At 37.1% G+C, this 8,315-nt stretch overlaps 1 pseudogene; it reads left to right on the forward strand.

Annotated features, from left to right (window-relative positions):
- The first annotated feature begins 7,926 nt into the window (after positions 1-7,926).
- Positions 7,927-7,994, forward strand: LOC144228858 (U4 spliceosomal RNA; annotated as a pseudogene).
- Positions 7,995-8,315: the final 321 nt, after the last annotated feature.

Genomic DNA, 8,315 nt, shown 5'->3' on the forward strand with positions numbered 1-8,315 from the left:
TCCTGTCTGGAATGACAAGAGTGCAGAGTGAACTCTGCTTCATCTGACTTCATATCCTGTAATCTCTAACCATCCCACATGGCTATGGTCATGGGAGAATGCAGGCTTCAGGGCCATACAGTCTCATTATTGATAACAAGCTATGTGTTCTAAGTCAACTTTCAGAGCTCTCCAAGACTCCATTTTTCCCTGGGGCGCCTGGGTGGCTCAGTCGGTTAAGCGTCCAACTTCCGGTTCAGGTCATGATCTCACAGATTGTGGGTTTGAGCCCCGTGTCGGACTCTGTGCTGACAGGTCAGCCTGCTTCAGATTCTGTGTCTCCCTCTTTCTCTCTGACCCTCCCCTGCTCACACTGTCTCTCTCTCTCTCTCTCAGAAATAAATAAAACATTAAAAAAAAAAAGACTCCATTTTCCCCTAATGTAAGTGTGGCCGCTTGGCCCCTCCCATCCTGGGATCTAATTAGTCCCATTGTATTTAGGTTCCTATTTGCTGACCAGAGTTTGCATGGTAAGGTTTGTCTTACAGTGGTTTATTCAGCCTGTTTCATTCAGATCCAACAAGCAATATCAGAGGGTACAAACATGTCCTGGGAGCTATGAGCAGACTGTCACATCACCCACAATGATTGCAGGGTCTCTTCCTCAATTCACATGTATAGTCCCACTGTAGACCCTTTATGACCTCCTCACAAAAGATAAAAAAATTCTGAGCTTAGTTCATGGACAGATTATCTGAGTATATTTGCAGCTGAAAATGAATGAGGGCTGCATTACAGCTCCACTCAGAGATGGCTCTGAAACACAATGATGTGAGGACATTCTTCAGAGGACATGTCTTTGTATGTGACACCTGGTATCTGCTTCGTGTGGCAAATGAGGTAGCCCATATTTAGAAGATATACAGATTCATAGACAGTTGCAAATGTTTGGACTGTTGATCAAGACCTGAAAGAAAATATCAAAATATAGGAAATGAAGATATGGTATATAATTTTGTGAAAGGACTGACCAGTGATAGTCACAAAACATGAAGACTGTACTCTCACTGTATTCTTAATGACTATCAGAGTCCATCAGTCTTGGAAGAGACATTAAGCTACCAAATACACAGGATGATGCAACCAGTTGATATCAGTCAGTCTCTGTCACAGACCACTCAAGAGGTGGCACTGTAAGTACATGAATGGAGCACCCAGAGCTATAGGCTACAGATGGGCTTCCGTTCACTAAGTCTGATCACATTGCTCACATTTTTGAGTGTTCAGTCTTCTATAATGAAAAACTAACATTGAACGACTAGTATAGTCGTATCCTTCCTCCAGGATACCAATTGGTCCTTAGGGGTAAATTGATTAAATTGGAACTCTTCTACAATGAAATGGGGAAGCAATGTATTTTCACAACAATGTATTTTCACAATTGTTTTGTGCTTGAGTTTGCCTTTCCTCCCACACTGTCTCAATGAGCACAAACTACTGAAGACTCAGAATGTTTCATTCAGCAAAACCATATCCCATATGATATTGCTCCAGATTAAGGCACTCATTTTACATTAAAGGAGATACCATCAATGGACCATGACCACAGAATTAAAGGTTCAACCAAAAAGAGTGGTGGAACAGTGTTGTAAAAGCATAGCTGCGGTACCAGGTTGGAAATGATGTTGTAAGAGGTATTTCTAGAATGCTGGAAAAATGCATGCTAACTCAGTTACCATTATACTTCCTATTTTTCCAATAAGTATATGCAGGGATCTATAACTAAGGGACAGAGCAGGAGTATCCCACTTTACCGTCTCTTCCCATGACTCACTGGAGGCATTTGCGATTCTATTCTCATAACTCTGTGCTCTGTAGAATTAGATTCCCATTTCTCAAAAGGAGCACATTTTCACTAAGGTACAAGGCAAGAGAAATTCCCATGATACTTTAAGTTACAGCTGTTGTCTGGGCATTTTATATTCACGTATCTTGTGCTGAGGAATCAGAAGGCAAGATAATGAATCATCATACTGGTAGCATTAATTAATTTTAGTCATTAGGAGGAGGTAAGGTAAGGATAAATATATTTGGCAACCAGGTGATTAACTTGGGAAGCACTTAGTACTACCTTGCTAAATTGTGATGGTAGGTAAATGGAAAAGTATAGCACCCATGGCCTGAGCAGGATATGGTAAAGAGAAGATTGAACCTCTCTGGAATGGGTCTTGATTTCACCAGGTGACCCACCCGTGGCTAAGGGTTAAGGAATTTCGTAAGGCAGAGAATGGAGATTATGTGTTGCCTCTGGTCCAGCTGCAGGAAATGGTACTGCCTTTGTTCCATTAATATTTCTTTTATATTTTCCCCTAGGAAAAGAGTCCCTGCTGCACTGAAGTAGCTGTTTCCAGGACTCAAACTAAGCAAGTGGGTCTAAGTAGCATAAAGACAGGGCTCTCATGTCCTACTTTGCTGTTCAAGGTACATAGCACACCCTCCTTCCATATTGGACAGAAGATTTGTTACTCTGCCTGCTCAGAAAGTTGTCATCTGAGAGTTCAGTCCTCTTTAGGAGTTGTTTTTGCCAAAGAGATTCACCTCCCTTTGTTCACTTCTCCTTCTCCAGTGAACCTATGCTTAGTGATGATCCACACAGGGGTATAGAGTCCTAACCTTGTCCCTAAAACTCAGCACAATTCCAGAGGGCTCCTCTATTCTCAAAGATCCCATCACAGTTGGCACAGATATTGGTGTGACGGCACTGCTGTCCAATATCTCCTTCTGATCCATCTGGTTTCTACTGTTTTTCCCCAAACACTGATCATAGGAATGTCCCCTAATACATTTCCTTCATACACATGGCCATCTCAGTATCTGCTTCTAGGAGAACATGTGACAGTTTTCATATTAATATCTTCTTGTTGATCAGACCACAGGGTGCTTCCAAATATGTGCTAATTATTCTAGAATGTGTGTTGAAAGCTGATCCATATAGCATGGCATGGGGATCAATTTAAGGATTTACCTATCTGTCCTGAAAGTAGGGAAGCAAAAGTCAAAAGTCTGCAACCTGGACAAGGCCCACCTTGACAGGTATGAGGGATGCATAGTAAGTGATCCTTCCTGAACTGATTCAGTTTGAACTATTTCAATACAGACACATTATAGCTTTCCTTACTAATAGACTATTTTCTCTCTTTAACTAGCATTATTGTTAGATAATGGAATGCATAGATATTCTACTGAGAATGAATGCATTTTGAGCAGCTGTTAATTCTTATTTACTAATGTTATTTACCAACTGTGTTGCTCTGGCAATTCTATCTTAATATAAAATTCTTTTAATAAATAAATTATATTTCTTATTATTGATATATATTTATATTTGAGTAATTTACATAGAAAGGCAGTCATAATTTTATGATAAATGTTAAATTTCAATGGATAATTATTCTTTGATCAGTTTACAGAGTGCTATTTGAAATGACATTTGGTCCCACAATATTTGTGATACACACTTGCATTTATGCCAAATATCTTCCACCTGACTTCATTTTTTTGAAATATCTAACAAAACATTTAAAGTGTTTAATATTTATTGTGAACAAAACTGTTGCCTCAGAATTTTCTCATTTTGAATTTTCATTTTATGTTAATATTTAAGTTAGTGTCTATTACAAAGCAAATTTCATAGGGGGTACATGCAAAGGAGCTATTTTCCTAGGTGCTGGAATTTGTAGGGCATATTTTGAATAGAGATTGTACTTGGAGAAACTACCCAGAAGACAGTGAATAACAAGTATTTGGTTTATCATTAATCTTAAAAATTATATGAAATACCATAAGCTTACTGTGTAGGCAATTTAATTACTAGTTTGAAATATTATTAAAACAATATTTGTACATTTTTCCCTTTCTTTATGTTATAACTATATCCTTTATGCTAACCTCAGATGTTTGTATGATAAAGACAAAGGAGGAAATCTCTTAAACTTCAGCTGCATGTAACAAAAGCCATCAGGACAGTCTACTTGGAGACAGTTTGTATTACCATAGGGCTTACTGAAGGTATATTTTTTACAGAGGAAACTTTTCCAGATCAAGGATTTGTGGAGGGATGCAAATATCAGAGAAAATGATATTTAATAACATAAAATAGAAAAAGTAAATAATTTATCTAATTTAATTATGTGCCAGTGTTTTATATAAATTATTGACATCTTTTCTAATAGATAAATAAATTAGGTACTCAAATCTCCATTTTACAAACAGGGAAAATGAAGTTTACAAGTATTATAAAGTGCTATGTCCAAGGTCTCTCTCTGTCCATTTGGTTGAATGGAGAAATGTATGCAACTACCCCAACTTCAAACCCATGCTCTATTTTATACTGCCTAATAAGTAAAAACATAATTGCGTAGATAATAATCATTTAATGGATAGAAAAAATAATGAAAATGGACAGTAAGAGAAAAAGAGAAGAAAGAAAGATTAGCTTGGGAACAAGAAGGAAGAGCTTGGGAACAAGAGAGTCAGAGAGAAAAATATATGATTATACGATCAAAAATTTCAGACAAATGAGGGGCATCTAGGTGGTTCAGTCAGTTAAGCATTCGACTTTGGCTTTAGTCATGGTCTCATGGCTTGTGGGTTCAAGCCCCTTGTCAGGCTCTGTGCTGACAGCCCTGCTTTGGATTCTGTGTCTTCCTCTCTTTCTGTCTGTCCCCCATTCATACTCTCTCTTTCAAAAATAAACAAATAGAAAGCATTTTTAAAAATTATCAAATGATCCTTTTAAGTACTTGTAAATGTCTAGTGAGGACGTTTGTACAATACCAATTTGGGTTTTTTTTTATAATCTGAGTGTATTTTAAAACAAGTATGAGATGCTTTTGGCTATATTTAACTTGTTCTTTTCCTCACTTTCCATCGATTATGAAAACACACATTTTATAAGTTCCCAGGCCTCTCCATTAACGTTGGCCATTTGTTGAATGTAGTTTTCATAAATTATTTTTGATGTTATGCATTTATAAAAACATAGGACCTCAGAGATGAAGGGTCACAAATTTAACAAACCATTTACTGCTATGTTCTCTCTTAAAATATTTCAGAAATATTTGTACAATTATGATGACCCCTAGGAAATCCTTATTCATATTGTCACTCACTGAATATTTGAAATGATATATTATGTCTCACTTGAATATTCTCTTAAATCCAATTTAAACTTTAAACACTTTTACTTATAATTTTTTTTCTTGTTAGCTTCCAATAAACATAAAAACCTCTCTGCTTAAATCACAGGATATGTTGGACAAAATTTTTTAGAAAGTTATGTCTCTTCTCAAATGCATAATACATTATTATGAGATAGTTCAGATTCTTCAGATTGAGAAGAACTGCATTTGAGGAGCTGTTTTAAAGAACTACTCTAGAGGAAATTTGTCTACACTGGGAACTGATTTAGATGACACATTTATAGACTCTTATATAAAAATGGATGAGATGTTAGGTATACTTGAAAAGGAGAGTCTATTTTTATGTGGAAGAGATGTTATTTTAAGGCCCAGAAAGCAGATATGGTAGTCAGCCTCCAAAATGACCCCAATGATCTCTTCTTGGTATTTATGCCCTTGAGTAATCCCATCTCATGTTGTATCAGACACATTGTATTCTACATGACCAATAGAATTAAAAGAAGAGGTGGTGTATGACTACCAAGGCTAAGTCATATATAAAAATATAGTGGCATCTCCAGCACCTTTTCTTGGATCATTCATTTTGGTGAAAGACAGCTACCACATCAGGAGGATACTCAGGTAACCTGTGGAGAGCTCCATGTGGTTAGGTATTAATGCCTCTTGACCACAACTGGAACTAAATTTGCCAGCAGTGTAAGTGAGCTTTCATAGTGATGGATTTTCCAGTCTCAGTGAAGCTTTCAGATGACTTCAGTTCTGGCTCACATCTTGACTATAATAAACAAAGTTGCCAAGATGGTTGAAGGGGACACTATCCATGAAACAAACAGAATAAATTCCTCCTTTGCAAGACTTACCTACTCCTTAACACTAAATAATCCAACAATAGAAAGGAACACTTATACTTTAACTATATTTTGGGAGACCAGTTGATTACTTCATAAGTTGACTATATTGGTACCCTTCTATCCTGGAACATCCAGCAATTCATCTTCATAGGGAGACATATTTATACCTGGTAAGGGCCAAAATTCCTGTACACAGAGCCTCATTCAATACCACTATCTACAGGCTTACAGAATCACTGATCCACAGGCATGGAATTCCACACCCCAAAGCATCAGACCATTAGATTCTCTTCACAGTAAACCCTGACATCCACCTGTGATATCAATTACCATACCATTCAGAAGCATCTGGTCTCAGAGAGTATTGGAATTGACTTCTAAAGGCATAGCTGATGTGCCAACTGGAGATGCAATATTCTGAAAGAGTTGGATGGGATCCTCCACGATGTAATCTTTGCATTAAATCAGATACATGTGTATGGAACTGTGTGCCTAATGAAAACTAAACCAAACCAAACCAACCAACAAACAAAAATCATTGGTTAAGCAACAAAGAAGGAAGTGGGAGTGGAACTATTTACTACTTCTTCCAAGAGCCAACTGAGAGACTATTTGTATCAAGTCTCTGTAACTCTGGGATATTTATGATTTGAGTTTTTTAGTCCACAAGGCAAAAACAGTCATGGCAGAGGATGTAGCATGTGAAACTGATACCTTTGAAAATAGCATTCATTAAAGCATAGGCTATGGTTGTTTCCAGAGATCTCACGATTAGGATCCAGCAGGCAAGCATAAGAGCCACTCTCTTGGTAAAGAAATTGACTGTGAGGAGCAAGAAGAGTGAAAGCTGCTTATGACAACAAGAGTAGGGAGGTATCCACTTTTCCATGTCTTTTTAAAAAATGTTTATTTGTTTTTGAGAGAGAGAGAGAGTGAGCAGAGGAGGGGCAGAGAGAGGAACAAAGGATCTGTAGCTGGCTCTGTGATGACAACAAAAAGCCTGATGCAGGGATAAAACTCATGAACCGTGAAATCATGACCTGAGCCGAAGTTTGAGACTTAACCAACTGAGCCACCCAGGCACTCCCACTTTTCTATCTCTTAATACTTCCTTCCAGCTATCACAATTCTAAGTGACCCATGTGGCAAATTTGTTCTGAAACATGAAGTACTCTAGTAAATTATTTTGACTTGAGGAATAGCCATGGGCATAGCTAAAACACTTTGGCAACTTCATTGCCATGTGAATCTCTTCCTATTTATTCTCTATTCTTCCAACTCTTATTTTTCAAGTGTCAGACTTGCATTGTAGTTTGAAGGTTCTATCTGGCTTCTAGTAATTTACTTTTTTTTTTTTAGAAGTAAGTTTTTTTTTTTAATTTTTTTTTTTAATTTATTTCTAGGAGAAAGAGAGAGAGAGAGAGACAGCATGAGCAGGGGAGGGTCAGAGAGAGAGGGAATCACAGACTGAAATAGGCTCCAGGCTCTGAGCTGGCAGTCAGCACATAGCCCGACGCGGGGCTCGAACCCACGAACCGCGAGATCATGACCTAAGCGAAAGTCAGACGCTTAACCGACTAAGCCACCCAGGCGCCCCTAGTAATTTACTTTTTAAACAATATCTTAGGAGCACAGCATCCTTCACCAGTCACTACTTTTGTGAAATCTTTCAGGAGAACCTATCCGGACCTCTCCTTTCACAATTACCAAGTATTGTCTCATAGTTTTATATCACTTTTTATATCAATTTTTGTACAGATATCCTCTCTGCAATTTGATTATAATCTTGATAAAGAAGGAAAAATAACACTCAAACTAGTTCCCAAGACCTAGTATTTTGGCAAGTAATGATTTTTGTTGTTGCTACTGAATCTACATGTTTGAATAGGAATATTAGCTTTGCGCAGTGGTAGTATCATAGCCAATGAAGTTTATCTGAGATGTGATTATTGCTAAGTTAAAGGAATATTATACATCATTACCTTATATTAACCTCCAGAAACCTTTAATTGTGCCTAGGTTTATGCATATTATGAAATGCCAACTTTAATAATACACATATAAAAAGTAAAACTGATACATTTGAAAATAGCATGCATTATTAATTCCACAGACATCATCCAGGAAGTTCTTGGTAATAAAATCAATTTATTAGTTATTCACATTGAACACAATATTATGAACCATAAGAAAATGAGATCAAAGAGACATGGTTAATATGGATGTCTACTCAAGAAGACATATTTTATGATGACTGTTGTTGAAACCCTTAAAATACATATTT

Source organism: Crocuta crocuta, unplaced genomic scaffold (genome assembly GCF_008692635.1).
Source record: "Crocuta crocuta isolate KB4526 unplaced genomic scaffold, BGI_CrCroc_1.0 scaffold602, whole genome shotgun sequence".
NCBI lineage: Eukaryota > Metazoa > Chordata > Mammalia > Carnivora > Hyaenidae > Crocuta > Crocuta crocuta.